Source organism: Hemiscyllium ocellatum, chromosome 4, assembly GCF_020745735.1.
Source record: "Hemiscyllium ocellatum isolate sHemOce1 chromosome 4, sHemOce1.pat.X.cur, whole genome shotgun sequence".
NCBI classification, from domain to species: Eukaryota; Metazoa; Chordata; class Chondrichthyes; order Orectolobiformes; family Hemiscylliidae; genus Hemiscyllium; species Hemiscyllium ocellatum.
Window position 1 is genome coordinate 86702721 of NC_083404.1, and position 18393 is coordinate 86721113.

Consider the following 18393-nt stretch of genomic DNA (forward strand, 5'->3'; position numbering starts at 1 on the left):
GAAGTGGTTGTGAGTTGCAAAGGTGCTGTTCCAAGAACCTTGGTGAATTTCTTCAATGCATCGTGCAGATGGCGCACACTGCTGTTAATGAACATCATCAGTGGGCAAAATGGATGTTTGTGAATGCAATGACAATCAACCTAGTTTCTTGTCCTGAATGGTGCCAGGCTCGAGTGTTGTTAGAGCTGTATCATCCTGGCGAGTAGAGAATATTCCATTACACTCGTGACTTGCACCTTGCAGATGGATAGATTAGGGAAGTCAGGAAGTGAGTTACACATTGCAGCATTTCCAACCTCTGATCTGCTGTTGTAGCCACTGTATTTACATGGCTAGTCCAGTTCAGTTCTTAGTCAAATGGCAATGCCTAGTGTTGATAGTGAAGAATAAGACAAAGAAAGGTTATAATTAAGAATCAAATTGACTTGACTCTTGTCATTCACTTCTCTCAGTCCGAATTGCATGGTCCAGCAAGAAAATAAAAACTTAAAATTCTCCTGACGTCTTCACCACCACTGAACCAGAGGTCAGATTGCACCCTGTCCATCAGCTGTGTGCAGCATCCAAAGAACAAGTTAGGTAACAGAAAATAACCATACATTCAAACATACTAGTTTTCAAAGAAATTTCTAAACAGTAAGCAACAACCAGAATTAAGACAAGTGGAAAGAGAAACAGAGTTAACTTGAATCCAATTCAACTCTTCTTTGGAACTCTATTCTGAACAAGTCAGATCACATTCAAAACATAAAACTCTCTCTCTCTCTAGACGTGGTTCTCAACTTGAATTTTTCCAGCAATTAATTTTTATTTGAGATCACCAGTATTTGCAATGCATAGCATTTATAATGAAGAATTAAATAAAATTAGCACGTTAAAATTCAATTACTTCTACTATAACAAAATTAATTGACTACAGTAAAAGCAAAACTAACATCTCATATCTACTCCTGAAACAAATTTAAGGCTCAGAAGATCTGTCCTAACTCTCAAGTCATGTTTTGCTTCATTTTTAGCTCAGGCTTCTAAACTGTTTACTAAACGCGTAAACTTCAATATTTTGAAATGCCATTCACCTCAGAACCTTGATTCAAGGCACTTAAATTTCTTTACGTGACTATTCATTTTCTTCCCCCTGGTTGATATTATGTCAACAGATTCCAGCACTCAAAACAGTTAGGTTTATTGGCATATTACATTATTTTCAAAACGTCGAATAAACGTTCCAGCTAAGCATTCAGTATTTTGTGCAGCCAAACAATATTCCAGCTGAGCCCATCACTTAACCCCCCCGGATTTTGAAGTGCACTAATGCTTTTTTTAAAAAAAAAGCATGCAGTCTGAGCAGCATAAATGCTGGTTTCAGCCATGTATTCTGAAAGCATCTAATGTGCTTGCCTGATAAACAAAATGCATTCTATACACATTTCTGGCTCTTCAGATTCAGCTAAATGAAAGGCCTAAGCTCCGGGAGAAGGCATCATTTCTATGCAATCCAATCGCCGCCTAGACTCAACCAATCGACACCAGGCAGTCACTTTCATATGTCACAACAGGTAACATTTTTGGTTCGGCAAGTTAAATACAATTAACTCGGGGCTTCAGGACATCACCAAGAGTAACCATCCATCTAAGAACTACACACCTCCATCCAATCGTTAATGTTGACACACACACACAGCTTTATGACTTCGGTTCGATAACATAAAAAATAATTCAGATGGGCCACATTAACGTGAAATGAAAAAAAGATACTCTTTTTTTCAAACAGAATGTCTCCATTTGTAATAGATCACACACACCTTACCTCTCTAACAGCTGAGCGAAATCTGTAAGAAATGAGCAACCGTCCCCACTGCTGTCAGAAGTTTGCCGGGGCTGTAAGCAGGCGCGCTACCGGCCGAGTCAGGAAGTCGTTGTCCCTTACTGTTTGTAATTGGCCAGAAGGCTCATGCCATCACACTCGGACTCGGACTCGGCCGGCTCATGCTCGATTTGGTCACGCGCATACCTGTCACTCAAGATCGGGGATGCGCATGGTGGCATAGGTCAGCCTCGCGCTCTGAGTGACGGTTAGTCTTTTCCCCGCCCCCTTACGTTTGACATCAATCAGCAACAGCGTCATCGGCGTTCTGTTGTCTCCAACATCCACCTGGGGATTGACAGATATCATCGTCAGTATGGTGCAGTTGGATTTTTGTTGCTCGGTAAAGGAACTCCTGTTCAGAGGATGCTAATTTCACCCTGCAAAGAATGCATGTTTCCTTTGCGACATAATCAGTGACTTTCAATTACCCTGGAATTGCCCGCCGTTGTGTTGAATCCTTTCCACCGGAGTAAAGACAGGAGTCAGTTTTATAAAGAGCGACGTTTTCCAAGTTCACTGGAAAAAAGATTCAGAAATTTATTACTAAAATAATGCTTTTCATCCTGCCAGGAAATAAAGACATATTCCGCCTAATCCTGCGTTTAGTTCTTGTTAGTAGCCTAGATTATTATTTATTTTAGAAGACATGAAGGTTATTATCTCTACCAACCAGCCACCTCGCTCAAAGTGAAAATAAACTCGCCTCCCTCTCATGTCAATCTCCCCTTCGAGTTCACGGAAAATCGTCCATCTAATCAAGGGAATCTGGGTCCTTCGCACTTTTTGCATATGAAATAAGTCTCTTTCAGCCTTCTCATTTACAAATAAACCAAACCTGGGATACCCGTTCTTTTAAAAGAAATTCTGTCAAAACCCCGAAAATATCCTCTGTACCCTTTTGAGGCTGTCACATCCTGTCTGTAATGAAATGACAATTCGTTGTCTGCCACTGAGATAATTTGGGATTCAACTCACCATTTATGCCATGGATTCCATTGCCTATTTTTTAAAATCCTTTCATGAAATATGAGTATGGTTGTCAAGACCAGCAATTGTTGTCCATACATCCATCCTTGACATTGAGAAGGTGATCATGATTCACCTTTTAATGCTGTAGTCTGATGGTATTGGTATATCCACAGATGTTAGAAAGACAATCCCAGGATTTTGATTCAGTGACAGTGAAGGAAAGGCACCATATTTCTAAGTTAGGTTGGTGTTTAGCTTGGAATGAAATTCACAGATGATGGTATTCCTATGCATTTGCTGCCCTTCTGAGTTTAGATTGAGGCAAGAAAGATGTTGCGGAAGAAGGCTTCACAAGTCGCTGCAGGTCATCTTGTAGATGGTGCACTTTGCTATTGCTTTGCATCAGTAGGGGAGGGAGTTAATGTTTTTGGTGGTGAATGAGGTTTCAAAAAAGCAAGCTCCTTTGTCTTGCATGGTGTTGAGCTTCATATGAGTATTGTTGCAGCTACACTCATTCACACAGGTAGAGAATAATGTAAAGACCATTTATTTTTATTTTTCATTTCTAACTGAAGTGGGGAAAGGACTAATTTTAAAACCAAGAACTGTGAAAAAGTCTGCTGTACTTTTTAAATCCAAGCTACCCGAAGTTATTGTAAGTACTGCTTACACTGTTCTTTGTTCAACCAGTGGGGAAAGTTTGATTGCAGACAAACTGGCACCAGATGTGTGTAACAAGTAGCAACAACTGTGGAGTGGTAACCAGTTACTGATCACACAGCCCTTCTGCCTGCCAGCAACAATGTAATTGGCTCCCAGCTAGCTGAACACCTAAACAAAAAAACCCAAAGAATTCCAGGTACTGCAAATCAGAAATAGAAACAGAAATTGCTGAAATAATTCAGCAGATCTGGCAACATCTGTGGAGAGAAAGCAGGGTTAGCATTTTGGGTCTAGTGACCCTTTTTCAGCTTTGGATGTGAATGGAATGGCCACAACAATTTGAACTTCCATTAAGGGAATTAGTGCCTGTCTTTCGAAAATATCTAAAGTCTGAAGAAAACTGGTATATTTTCCCTCATCAGTTGCTGTATACTCTAGCTTTTAACCAAAGCTATAAGATGTGAAGCAAACAAATGAAAGTATCTAGTGAAGACAGATTGAGAAGCAGCAAGTCTTGGCAAGGCAAAAGGATTAGCTCAACAAACCCTGTGAACAGGAACCATTGAGCTGTTTTCTTACATTTTCCATCCACTTCTGTTTTTGTTGATGATTGGTAATTGTTACCTGTAATTAATCTATTTATTTGTAACAAATAGTAATTCTTGTTAAGAACAGAAACCTGGTCTGTGCTTTCTATCAACGTGGCTTGAAAGACAGCTAATTTGGGGAATTTTATGTCAGGTGGTATCTTTAATGTAACTCAAAGATCTTGGTGCCACTCTGTTTCAAAGTAATGACTTCAATGCTTGGAAAACAACATCACTAGAAACATATACTGCTTCTGTTTTCCAAGTTGCAAAGCTGTTTTGGTATTTCAACTATACAACAGATTCTGACTTCAATTTCAGTCCTTAGTCTAAAAAGTAAAAAAGAATGTGGTGCTGTATCATGTCTTGGTCTGGACACTGTTATGGACCAGACCAATCCCCTCAAATATATTAAAGAGATGTATAGAACTTAACTTTTATCTTATTGAAAGGCAAGTGTATAACACTGCATTCCAGATGTGATTTGGTAGGTCCACAACTCAACTTGAAGCAAAACACATTTTATTCTTACAACACAATTAACATACAAACAAAAAAAGAATTTGCATAATTATAACTCTGTTAAAATTATTAATAAAATAATGTATTACTTAACTACTATTCATCAACTGTTCCAGTATAGCAGCTTTCCATAAACACCCTTGACAAAGGCAAATTCAGCAAAATAATGTTGTTCTCTTTTGGTATCACCAGTCCAGGAGAAAAGAACACTGAAAAAAACAATCTAACAGCAGGGAGAGAATGTCAGCTTTGCTGCAGTAGAGAGACAGTGCTCTATCTATCAACTTCAACAGCCAGTTCCAACTTCAACTGAAAGCAAAACTAAAACCTTGGGTTCGTGTGAACCTGACTCCACTCACTAATGCTACTTTGGTCTAATTTTTTAAAAATACTGAGGGAACTCAAAGGTGTTTACCCATTGCTTCTTAAGCAGACCCTTCACACCAGTAGTAGCACCTCTCTGCAAGAGAAACAGCACTGAGCAAATCCCTCTTAAAGGCACAGTGTCATCAAAACACTGCACTTTAGGACATATAGGTAGGGAGAGTGTAAAAGAGGTTTACATGAATGTTTCCATGTTGAGGAATTCAATTATGAAGATAAAGTTGGATTGTTATCATAGAGATATACAGCACAGAAACAGATCCTTCAGTCCAACTTGTCTGTGCCAACCAGATATCCAAAACTGATCTAATCCCATTTGCCAGCATTTGGCCCATATTCTTCTAAACCCTTTCTATTCATATAATTATCCAGATGCCTTTCTCATGTTGCAATAGTAACTCTCTTCACTTCCTCTAGCAGCTCATTCCATACATACACCACTCTCTGTGTGAAAAAGTTGCCCCTAAATTCCTTTTTAAGTCTTTCCCCTCTCACCTTAAATTTACGCCCTCTAGTTTTGGACTCCCTTACCCTGGGAAAAAGACCTTAGCTATTTACCTTGTCCGTGCCCTTTGTTATTTTATAAACCTCTATAAGGTCATCTCTCAATCTCCGATGCTCCATGGAAAAACCCTCAGCCTATTCATCCTCTCCCTATAGCTCAAAACCTCCAATCCCAGCAGCATTCTTGTAAATCCTTTCTGAATCAGTTTAAGTTGAACAACATTTCTCCTATAGCAGAGAGACCAGAATTGATCATAACATTCTAAAAATGGCCTCACTAACATCCTGTGCAGCCGCAACATGATATCTAATCTCTTATACTCAATGCACTGACCAATGAAGGCACACATGCCAACCATTTTCTTCACCATCCTATCTACGTGCAACTCCAACTCCGGAGAAGAAAGTGCTGAGAGATAATAGGATTGAAGTATTTAAAATTCCAAGGTCTGGACAGAGTGAACAGAGAAACATTGTTTTTACTCATGGAAGGATTAAGAATGAGAGAAAATAGATTTAAAGTAATTCAGAAAATAAGCAAAAGTGAAATAAGGAAAATCCTTTCCATGCAACTTATGGTGTGTGTCTGGAATGCACTGCCAGAGATAGAATGGAGGTGGATTCAATGACATTAGGGGTTGTGGGAGAATGCAGAAGAATAGTGCTCATTTGGAGAGCTAGTGAAATCATTGCTTTGAGGCAGAATGACATGATGATTTTTGAGTTAAGGAAAATCTGGCTGACAACAGCCTTCTGGTTGAGCTGCAGTTTGTTACATGATGTTAAATCAAGGTCATTCAGAGACATTGAGGGCCTGCAAATTGAAAACATCTCCATCTTCTTCTTCCTCGCGTGTTAAATGACATAAAAACAAATTACAAAAGCTTAAAAGAAAGAATTGTAACAAGGAAAGACCTGGGTCCATTGGATTAACTATCAAAGTGAAGTCAGTGTTGGAATCAGAAGTAATTGTGAGAGACTGTTTAGCCCATCCTTGATATCTGGAGCTTTGATCTTCCGAATTTTGTTTTCTTTTTCAACATTGTTTCCACCCATAATATTTGAATGAAACATTATGATCTCATGGCCTCAGTTGTTAAAGGGGAATGTGCTGTTGATTTTTTTATAGATATTTTTATTGAAAATTTAACATGTTTTTACACGTTTACAAAAGAAAACAAAAAAAAACGAAGTATAAACATTGATATACAATTAAATCTTAAATAAGTAATAACCAAAATCTATCAAACAGCAAAAAAAACGAGAGAAAAAAAAACAAAACTCAACTAACTGCTTATCTAACCTACAACTAACCAGAGTGTATGATTAAAACTCTTACATTATTCAAGAGAAAAGAAAAACAGCGGATAACACAGAAGTTGAGTAGTGATATACATGCTTGGTATGTGTTAACATCAGATCACAACAAAACCCATATTCATGCGGGATTCCTCTCCTAAGGGGCCCTGGACCAGCCAGGTTGACCCTCGCAGTTAAATAAAGGTCCTTGTTAGGATGACCGAGATATCTGTCTTTGGGTAATTCAAGAAGGGCTGCCATATTTTATGGAGTAATTCGTTTTTTTTTGTTGCACCATATTTGTAAGGAAGTCAGGGGAAGTATATTCCATAATTATTCTGTGCCAACTCGAAAGTCCATGAGGGCCGTCAGCCATCCAGTTTACCAAAATGTTTTTCCTTGCACAGAAAGAGAGAATGGAAAATAATCTCTTCCCTGTCGTAATTTCAGATGTTCTTTATCCAATAAATGTGTCTCCTATAGGAGAGCTATATCGATCCTTTCCTTCTTGAGGTTTGATAATATTTTCTTCCTTTTGATTGGTGAATCACTCCCTGTGACATTCCAGGTGCACCTTTTAATCGACCGATTGCCCATAATCACTGGACAAGTCCGAGACCCCCGGGAGAAGAAAGCCTATCCAAAATATCCCGAGAATAGAGCATATGAAATTCACAAAAATAAAGGCTCTTTAATACACTCAGATCAATATAGTAAAAAACTATTTCTAAATAAAAAAAACATTTAAATGGAGATCTTCCCCCTTATTCCCAGGGGGCATCACTTCCTTTCCAAAAACCCATCATAACCTCTCCCAACCAGTGCCACACCCTTGACCCAGGCACCTCACAATAGGATAAAGAAAATTCAAATATACTACTGAGCTAGAATTAACAATGAGTACCCTACCCCCACCCCCACCCACACCAACACCTGGATATATTTGGTAATATTAATACCATATATTAATACATATATGACTATAAAATTACAGTCTCAGCAAATAATAATTAAATATAGTATACAGAATAACAGGGAAAAACAAAGCTGCTCCTAAGGACAGAGACAAAATAGGATAAGGTAACCATCTTTCCCCCTCATCTACATTACCTAGACCCCCTGGCCTATATATAGATATATATATATAGATATATATAAATAATTTTTTTTAAAAAGGGAAGAAAACCGCTAAGTAAAGAATAAATAAATAAACCCCTCTTCCCACCCCCCGGAGATAATATTAAACAGTAAGGTAATGAAAGGAAAAAAAGGGGGTAAACTGGAGTGGGGGGAAGGCAAAACAACATCAATTAACTCTTATAATTTATCTAAGAGAGGCCAAAAGTTCCTTGGCCTTCTTCGGTGATCCGAAGTTATTTCATGGCTGAAATTTAGCGTAGCTGGCTAGCGCAAGGAGTACTGAATGTTTAAGTCCCTTAAACGCTTCTTTGCTTCATCAAACGCATTCCTCTTTCACACCAAGGCTGGGCAAAAGTCCTGAAATAACATAATCTTGGATCCTTTATAAATCATGGCTTGGGGATCTTTCCCAAGATTTCTGGAAGCTTCCAAGAGCATCTGCCTCTCCTTGTAGCTCTGCAGCCGGAACAGGACCGGGTGTGGGCGCTGGTTTGAGCCGGGCCCGTGCACTGCAACCCGGTAGGCCCATTCCATCCTTACCTGGCCTGACCCAGCCTCCAGATTTAACAGATGTGAAAGCTACTGCTCGAGGAACACTGCAAGCTGGCCTTCTTCTTCCCATTTGGGAAGGCCCAGAAAACTAATATTTTTTCGACGACCTTGATTCTCGAGGTCGCGGCCTTTAGCTCCGCCCCTCTGACTCGGCGCTTGATTTCTTCGATGTCTCGGCCGTGCTTTTGTAGCGCGGCTGAGAGTGAATTCCATCAGCTTCAGGACTCTTCAATGAAGGCATCGATCTTCGCATCGAGTTTAGAGATTATTTCTGCGAGGCTCACCACCGTAGGTAAGTCCCCCGGGGCGGCTGTGGACGCCTCTGTTGCAGCTGGGGAGGGTAGGGGAGGGGTTCCTGCCTGCTGAGAACTGTGGGCTTCTTTCCCCCTAGTCATTTTTACAGGAGACTAGTCTGTTTAAATTTAGTACTGAGCAATTAATTACATGAGGTAAAAACTATTTTAAATGATTTGGCAAGTGTGGTGGAGGCGGGTGGCCCACTTTGCCCAAGAGTTGGGAGTAGGACTATAGACTCAGACTTGCTGAGTCGCCACCATCTTGAATTTTGCAGTTGATTTTAATGCCAGAGAAATTAGTTTCCCAACAGGATTCTGGCTGGATATACCATTCCTTTTTTTACCAAGGTGATCTTTTACTAATACATAAACATGCTGTGTTACAGTCTTTGTTTCAACAATAAAAGAAAAAAAATGTAGATAAGCGAAGAAAGTCACTCTATTCCTTTATCAAATAGACTCAACAATTTTTAAACACATTAGAAATAATCCAAGCATGGTACAGCTAACAAATACTGATGCAATTCCAAGAGCACCCAGTAATGCACTTGTATTAAGACCCAGGAGAAAGTGAGAACTGCAGATGCTGGAGATCAGAGCTGAAAATGTGTTGCTGGAAAAGCGCAGCAGGTCAGGCAGCATCCAAGGAACAGGAGAGTCGATATTTCGGGCATGAGCCCTGCTCCTTGGATGCTGCCTGATCTGCTGCGCTTTTCCAGCAACACATTTTCAGCTGTGTTAAGACCCAGTCTAGTGTAGTACTGAGAGAGAGAGAGAGAGAGAGAGAGAGATGTTTCTGTTTGTTTTATTTGATGGGCTTGAAGTGATTAAAATTTCAACTGATCTTGCGGTATTCTTTTTTAATTATTAATATGCCCTGACTTACTTTTGCTCAGCAAACCTAAGTCGGAGCTTAAATTCTTTACTACTTTTCTATTTAACTTCACATCTCTTCCACTGACTGAATCTTGAATTTCAGTTTGGGATAAGTAATAACTTCTTATTCCAGGATAATTTTACTATTGGCAAATTCTTCCCAGTAACATCATGTCACTGCTGAGACTGAACCAATGTCTTAACAAATTCAGTAAAACCTATTTATCTTGTACTTTATTCCCCTTATTAATAAATCTTTGGACACTGTATGCTTTATTAACTGCTCTGTCAACCTGTCACCCAAACAATCTATCAGGTTGACCAGCAGGTCCCTTATGCAGGACTTCCTTCCTTGAGAGGGGTAGAAAGCACTCCCCCTTGCATTAACACTCCATTGAGTGTTAACTAGCTGCAAAAAGACATTAGAAGTAGGGGTGTGTTGTCCATCAATTTATAATTTTAGTGCTGAAAATCCTGTGAACTGAAAAGTTTTGTGAAAATATACAAAAACCTTCTCTCCTGTAAATGTCACAGTGGTTCTATGGATCTTGAATAGCTATCAAAATCTGCTTAGATACATATATATCACATCAGATCTCAGTTATTAAGAATTCTCATATTCTCATATTTGGGAAAATAATGAAAATGAAGGTACATTAGATCTTGGTTCACTGTAGCTACATTCAGAGTGGATCGCTCCAATTTGCGATCCTCCACTTGCAAAGTGGGATTCATAAGCTATTTTATTCTAACACGATCAAACAAAATGGGAGAGAAGCAGACCTCAACTTAAGGAAATGAATATGAAGATATATGGCACAATTATAACCTATGAAAATCAGTTGCTTTCATCACCGCATTGTCTCCACATCATTCTTTACAAAAGGATTAAGAATAGCTCAGACCCTACACTTTGACCCACAGACATATCCTGTTTGAGCACAAGAACTAAAAGTAAATGCTGAATTAGTCATGTAAAATTGCAAAGATCCCCAATCTTCTAACACATTTTGAATTCTCCACCTCCCACTAATTCTGATATACAGTACTTGAATAGTGAATATAAAGGGAAGTGAAATCTCACACTTTTAATCATTAATTTTCAGTGCCAGAAGGTTCTTTTCTCTGGTCATTAACATCTATCACTGCATTAAAGCATACATAGACTGAAATTGGACAAAACTTAACTTCTCATATATACTGTGAAGATACAACAAGGCTTTTCAGTGGTGACTTGGTCAGCAAGATGCCATTTCTTAAGGTTGATGGTGGACTGCACGTTTGGATTTCCGTATTAATATATATTTGCACTTGAATGAAGTTGCCATCACATTCGCAGATAAATAACAGTGAATATAATTAATTACTTTATTTTAAGATCAAGAAACGAACCAATATAAAATTATTTTTCATGATGAAAATGTGAACGAGTGCTCTGTTTATCCAATCTTAATTGTGTTTCCTGCCTTGTACATGAAAGTGAGAACACAGGGGAAATAACACACAAGAAATGAGTGGAATTCCAAATCTCTATTATTCATGGTTCCTCAAGTAAAGGAAGTGGCGTTTGAGTGGATTTTAAATCTGAAAGCAATGGGAATGTTAATTATACTTGAAAACAGATATGCTATCAATTTACAGAAACTGAAAATGCCAATTTCAATCTTTATTGAATGTTATTGTGTATTTTTCTTTGTACATTGTTCACCTCTCATTGTTCTATAAAAATTGTAACTGACTCACTTTTATTTCATGTGTATTTATTTACATGCACTTAAATTTTATTCCTTTCTCATGCAGAGAATAAACAGCAGGAACTAAATGAAGGAAAATAATATTTTTTTCTTTCGGTACGAGATAGCAAGAACATTATTTAATTGCACACGCTTTGATAGAATTGGAAGGACTTCTGGATTTTGTTGGCACTGAGAGGTGGTTCAGGGTTTTAGTGTTTCTGAAAAAAAGTCATGGGTTTGAAGAATTGAAATAGATGTTCTAGATTATAGCAGTTATACAGTTTAATATAGGTAACTGTGAGAAAGACAACTCAGAATATTTTCTTAAAGGTGAAAGACTAGAAGCAGTGGGGGAACAAACATAGGTGTCCACACATATCAATCCCTAAAGGCCACTCCACAGGTACAAAAAGTAATCAAAGTGGTCAGTCTTGGAAGGTTGGGCTTTCTAGAAGGTTGGAGTTCTGTAGCCAGGGAGTTTTGAAATATAATAACCAATGAACCAACTATCGCTGCTGACACTTCCTTTAAGACCTTAGGATGTTGGCCATCAGGTCCTGGGGATTTGTCTGCCTTAAATCCCAATAGCTTGCTCAATACTTTTTCCCCAGTGATGAAGATACCTCCCTTTCTAAAGCCTTTGCATTGCCTGTTCCTATTAGGATGGTACTAGAGTCCTGCACTACAAACACTGGAGCAAAATATTGATTTAGTGACTCTGCCATTTCTGTGTTCCCCATGTTAACTCCCTTGTCTCATCCTCCAAAGGATCAACGTTCACTTCAGCGCTTCCCCTTTATATACTTAGAAAAGTTTTAGCCATCTGTTTTTATATTTTACACTGGCTTCCTTTCATAGTTTGCCTTTTCTCTTTTTATTACTTTGTAGTAATTGTTGGTTGATCTGTCAACATTTTCCAATCTTCCAGCCTACCACTTGCCTTTGCAATATGGTATGTCTTAAAGCTTTTGTCTTTATATTATCTTTAACTCCCTTGCTTAGGCATGGATTATTTTCTACTCTTAGAATTATTCTTCATTTCAGAATATATTTTAGTTGAGAACAACTGAGTATTTCCTTAAATATTTTCCGCTGTTCATCAAGTGTTCTATCGTTTAGTCTTCCCACTCAATCCAGTAAGCCCAGATCTGTCCTTCATGCCAATGTGATTATCTTTGTTTAGCTCCAGATCACTAGTGTGGGACTCTAGTTTTGTGGCCTCCAACTGAATTTGAAATTGCATTGTGTCATGATTACTCTTCCCTAGAGAATCCTCTATTATGAAATCATTAATTAATCCCACTTTATCACACAATAGCCTGCTGAATGGTTGGTTCTCCAAAATGCTGCTCCAAGAAGCAATCTCTACATGTAATTAACTCTCCCTTGAGGCTACCCTTGACAATTTGATTAATCTAGTGTACATGCATATTAAAATCACCAATGATTACTGCTTTATCTTTCTTAGTAGTCCCCAGAATATCTGGGATTATACTGTGCCCCACTGCAGGACTACTATTTGGGGACCTATAAAATACTCCTACCAGGGATTACTTTCCCTTGTTATTTTTTATTTCTGCCCAGATTGGTTCTACAACTTGATCTCCAGTGCTGGTGTCACTTCTCACTATAGCACCGATCTCTTCCTTTACTAATAACACCACCTCCTTTTCCTTCCTGCCTATCCTTCCAAACATGCAGTACCCTTCAATATTGAATTCCAAAACCTAGTCTACCTGCAATCATGTATTGTAAATTGCCACCAAATCATACCATTTGTCTCCATTTACTTGAGTAACTCATTAATTTTATGCCAAAAGTTGCATGGATTCAGATACAAACCTTTAAGTTTGTTCCATCATCAAATTTCTTGACTCTTCTCCATTTCCTTGGTGCAATGTGACTTCCACACATTCTGTCCCTATTTTTTATTTTCTGGCAACAATCAGACTCATCACTAACTTGCAATCCCACCTTCTCCTTTAACTTCAATTTCCTAATTTTCCATGAAACTGAATCTCCTCCCACTCACCTCACCCCAGCACACTCGCACACATTTTAGTTCAAAGTCCCAGTTATATAATTTGCCAGGACTCTGGTCTCAGTATTATTCAGGTGCAGCCCATCTCATTGGAAGAGCTTCCTTCTTTCATAGTACTGGTGCCAGTGTTCCACAATTTCAAACCAATTTATCCCACACCAATCTTTGAGCCAGGCATCTTTAAACAAATCAAAGACTTCAAATTAATTCAATGGGTTAGTTATAGTGGAAGAGAAAACAAAAAAAAAGTATTAACTTAAAATATAGAATAAGCTATTTAGGGGTGAAACTTTCATAGGAATATAGGAAATAGGGAGTAGGCCACTCATTCCCTCAAACTTGTTCCACCATATAATGTGAACATGGCTAATCTGTGACATAACTCCATGTACTTGTTTTTGGCCCCTATTCTTTAACATCTTTGCTTAACAAACATTTGATTAGGAGATACCAGTGTTGGACTGAAGTGTATAAAGTTAAAAATCACACAACACCAGGTTATAGTCCAACAAGTTTATTTGGAAGCACTAGCTTTCTGAGCACAGCTCCTTCATCAGGTAATTGTGGAGAATAAGACTGTAAAGACACAGAATTTATAACAAAGCTTTTTAGCAGAATTTATAGCAAAGCTAGTGCTTCCAAATAAACCTGTTGGACTATAATCTGGTGTTGTGTGATTTTTAAATTTGTAACAAACATTTAACTATCCCAGATTTAAAATTAACAACTGATCTACCATCAACTGCTATTTCTGGAAGAAAGGTACAATCTTCTACCACCCTTTGTGCATAATAGTCCTTCTGAACATTTGTCCTGAATACTCTTGTCCTAATTTTTAGACTATGTCCCCTAGTTCTACAACCTGTCTCTGGTGTAAATAATTTATCTTACCTATTCTGTCTTCTCCTGTTATTATCTTGAAGAATTTGATCAGATCACGCTTCAACCTTCTAAGTTCTTGAGAAAAACAGGCCTAACTTGTGTAACTTCTCCTCATAACTTAATCCCTAAATTCTAGGTATCATTCTTGTAAACCTACATTGTATTCTCTCCAAGGCTCTCTATTCTCTCTGATGTGAATTTTTTTTAACCCGATTTCTATGAATCTGCACTTACAATGCTAATTTGTTCACTTGAAACTTTGAACATTCAAGTCTAGTGATGTATCTCTGGAAACATTTGTTAAGCTATAAAGGCGTGACCTAGCAATGTTAGGTGGTGACTTTACAGGCAAAACACAGGTCATTTTCTTGGGCACAAATGACACTTGGCATTTTGTTTTTTCTAACGCTGTGGTGTGCTAATCTCTGACTTTCAGCTCTAACACTCTGACCTTCACCTTCAAACTTGACACACAAATTGGTTACTGAAACCTGATGCTTATTGACTTGATCCCAGTTGATGTTATTACTGGAAACGTTAGAACACAGATGAGATTTACCATGATAATCATGTTTAGATTTTAAGATGTTACAAAATGGTCTTTCACAGAATTCCTACAGTGTGGAAGTCCACACCAACCCTCCAAAAAGGATCCCATCCACACTGACCCCCTACATTATAACCCCAATCCACCTACCCTTCACATTCCTGGGCACTGTGGGTAATTTAGTATAGCCAATCCACCTAATCTGCACATCATTGGAATGTGGGAGAAAACCCATACAGGCATGGGGAGAACGCGAAAACTCTGCACAGACAGTCAGTTGAGTGCAGAATCAGACCTGTGTCCCTGGTGCTGCCACAGCACTGAAAAACACTTTTCACTGAGAAATGTTCACCGCCGCAGATTCAGGTTTAAAAATAAATCAGAAGTTGATTATGGAAATAAAGACAATCTTTTTACATTTAAAATAAACTTAAAGACTTTAAAACACATGGTAAAGTACTGTCCCATTAATTGCAACAATACACCTTTACAGGAGTCACATCAAGGAGAATTTCCTTCTCTTTCACATGTATTGAAATTCCCCCTTTGTAATGTTTTATTTAGAAAAATAATTACTTACATTGATAAATGTATTTAAAATTAGTTAGTTTTGTAAGTAGTTACATTCTTCTACACATTTGTCACTTAAATTGTATATTGATTGAATGTATAAGGTGTTGGGACAGATCCTTTGTCCCCGTGTTCATTTGGAGGAGAGAGACACCGGGTCTGATTAAAAGTATAAACAGGTTTAATGAGAGAGAATCGTACACAGTACAGTGAGGTGTCTAGCTCACTGGAGAAGACGCGTTCTGACTGTTTTTTAATTTGTCTTTCCTTTTGTTCTCTCACATTCCAAAGTTACATCCTTATTTGGTAAAATGCAGAATTTTCATATGTTATTGGTTCTCACCTGATAACGTTCTATTACCTCAGTTTGAGCTACGTGCGTCCAGACACGGCTCCAATGTCCTGTTATCTCTCACCCTCCCTGGGGCCTCTTCAGGCTATGCCATCAGCTTTTCAGTCTGTTCTTAGTGTAACATAATGGCTTACTGTTGTCTAGTGAAGCTAACAAGTTCCAGACTTGCTAATACTACCTTACGTGAGCACTACCTAACAATAAAGTTTCTTACACTACCTAACCTTAATAATGGATCCCAACAAAGGGTATCTCACAATCTCATGTAGAATCATAGAAAACAGGAGCGGAAGTAGGCCATTTGGCTATTCAAGCCTGCTCCATCATTCATTATGATCATGGCTGATCATCCAACTCAATACCCCAATCATTCTTCTGAAAACAAACGAACATAATCCTAATCGGTTCACCTTCTCCTCATCTGTCAGTCTTGTCATCCAAGGAATCAGCCTGGTAAACCTTTATTGGACTCCCTCTATAGCAAGAATATTCTGTCTCTGATAAGGCAACCAAAACTACACACAATTTTCCAGGTATGGTCTCACCAAGGCTCTGTACAATTGCAGCAAGACATCTTTGTTCCTGTTCTCAAACTGTCTTACTATGAAAATCAACATACCATTTGCCTTGTAAACTGCCTGTATGCTTACCTTCAGTAACTGGTCGACAAGGACACCCAAGTGTCATTGCACATTCCTTTTCTCAATTTGTAGGCTTGTGGAATTCATTGCCACAGAGTGCAGTGGAGGCCAGAACGCTAAATGTCTTCAAGGCAGAGATTGATAAATTCTTGATGTCACAAGGAATTAAGGGCTACAGGGAAAATGCTGGTAAGTAGAGTTGAAATGCCCATCAGCCATGATTGAATGGCGGAGTGGACTCAATGGGCTGAATGGCCTTACTTCCACTCCTATGTCTTATGGTCTTATGGCTCACTATTGTGTCAATTTCCTTTTTAACCAAAAATGCAACTCCATTGCCTCTTCCTTTTGCTATGTTGTTCTTAAATACTGAATACCCCTGAATATTCAGTTCTCATTCCTTATCACCTTATAGCCATGTTGCCATAATCCTAACTGTGTCACAGCTGTTCATCTCTTTGCATGGTTATTTCACTCACTTTATCACAAATGCTCTGCGCATTAAGGCACAAAGCCTTAAGGCTTATCTTTTTAACATTACTGTTACATTCCCATTATTTTTCACTTGGCCCTGTTTGGTCACTAGCCTTGATTTCTCTGTCTATCACTTTCTTTATTTCCTTTTCTGTCTTTTGTTCTTGATTTTCTCTTCTCTGACTCTTTACATCCCCTTGTGGCAGTGGCATTGTGGCAATGTCAATGTATAAGTGATCTAAAGGTGCAACCTAATGCACTGGAAATGTAGGTTAAAATTGTGCCATAATAGCCGATTGAATTTAAATTTAATTACTAAAATCTGGAATTGCCATCTAGTCTTAATAATGGTGACTGTGAAATTATCATCAATTGTAAAAACCCATCAGGTTCGCAAATGTCTTTTGTGGAGGAAAATCTGCCATCCTTACCTGGTCCGGCCTACATGTGGCTCCAAGCCGGAGCAAAGTGGTTGATGCTCAATTGCCATTTACAACTGGCAACGCCATTGACTCCATGTGGATTATCGCTGGATTGTTAATCCACACACCCAGGTAATGCTCTGGCGACCAGGGTTTGAATTCCACCAGCAGCTGGTGTAATTTGAACTCAGTAAAATCTGGAAGTAAGAGTCTAATGATGACGGTGAATCCATTGTCGAATGTTGGAAAGACCCATCTGGTTCACTCAAGTCCTGTAGGGAAGGAAGCTGCCACCCTTACCTGGTCTTGCCTATGTGTGACTTCAGACCCACAGTAATGTGGTTGACTCTTAACTGCCCTCTGGGCTATTAGGGATGGGCAATAAATGCTGGTTTGGCCAACGATGCCCTCATCCTGTGAATGAATAAAAACAAACCTAATGCTGGTCTCACTAGTAATGGCCACATCCCGTGAAAGAACAACAAAAATAAATCTGGATGGAGGTCCATCATCTTCAAATCCATTGAGGACTTCATTTCCTCCTGTTGTACTTTGTACCATGATTGCCATTCACCTTCCCAAAACTGCTATGGCAATACTTAGAGTTGAACCTTTTGATTTTTTTAATAGGTATTTTTATTGAAAAAAGAAAATTTTAAAGTTTTTGTTGCAAAATTACAGAAATAATACATACAAGAGAATCCCACTTTACAATATGACAACAGCACCAATGTAAAATTAAGTAACTAAAAAAAACCCAACTAATTACTCATCTATTCTGCAAACAACCAAAACATAAAATAGGATATCAACATTACTAACAATAAACAACAATGAAATTAAATAAATAGACACATGCTCAAATTAGATTTACATCAAGTCACAGTAGAACGCATATTTATACAGGTTTCCTCCTCGCGCTGGTCCCCGAACCAGCCAGAACCATTTCCATAGCAGAACAAAAACCAAGGACAATATGGCTGAAATATCTGTGTCGATATAGTTCAAAAAGGGCTGCCATGTTTTGTAAAATAATTCCATTTTTTGGTGCATCATGTTCGTGAGGAAG

At 38.5% G+C, this 18393-nt stretch overlaps 1 protein-coding gene across 3 annotated transcripts in view; it reads right to left on the reverse strand.

Annotated features, from left to right (window-relative positions):
* The window catches only part of trappc9 (trafficking protein particle complex subunit 9), a 607852-nt gene extending 605820 nt beyond the window's left edge, over window positions 1-2032 (reverse strand). For all 3 annotated transcript variants that reach the window (XM_060823567.1, XM_060823563.1, XM_060823570.1), the window contains exon 1: window positions 1808-2032. The gene's annotated coding sequence lies outside the window, so the exon portion shown is untranslated. The remainder of the gene's footprint in view (window positions 1-1807) is intronic.
* Between the last annotated feature and the right edge of the window lie 16361 nt (window positions 2033-18393).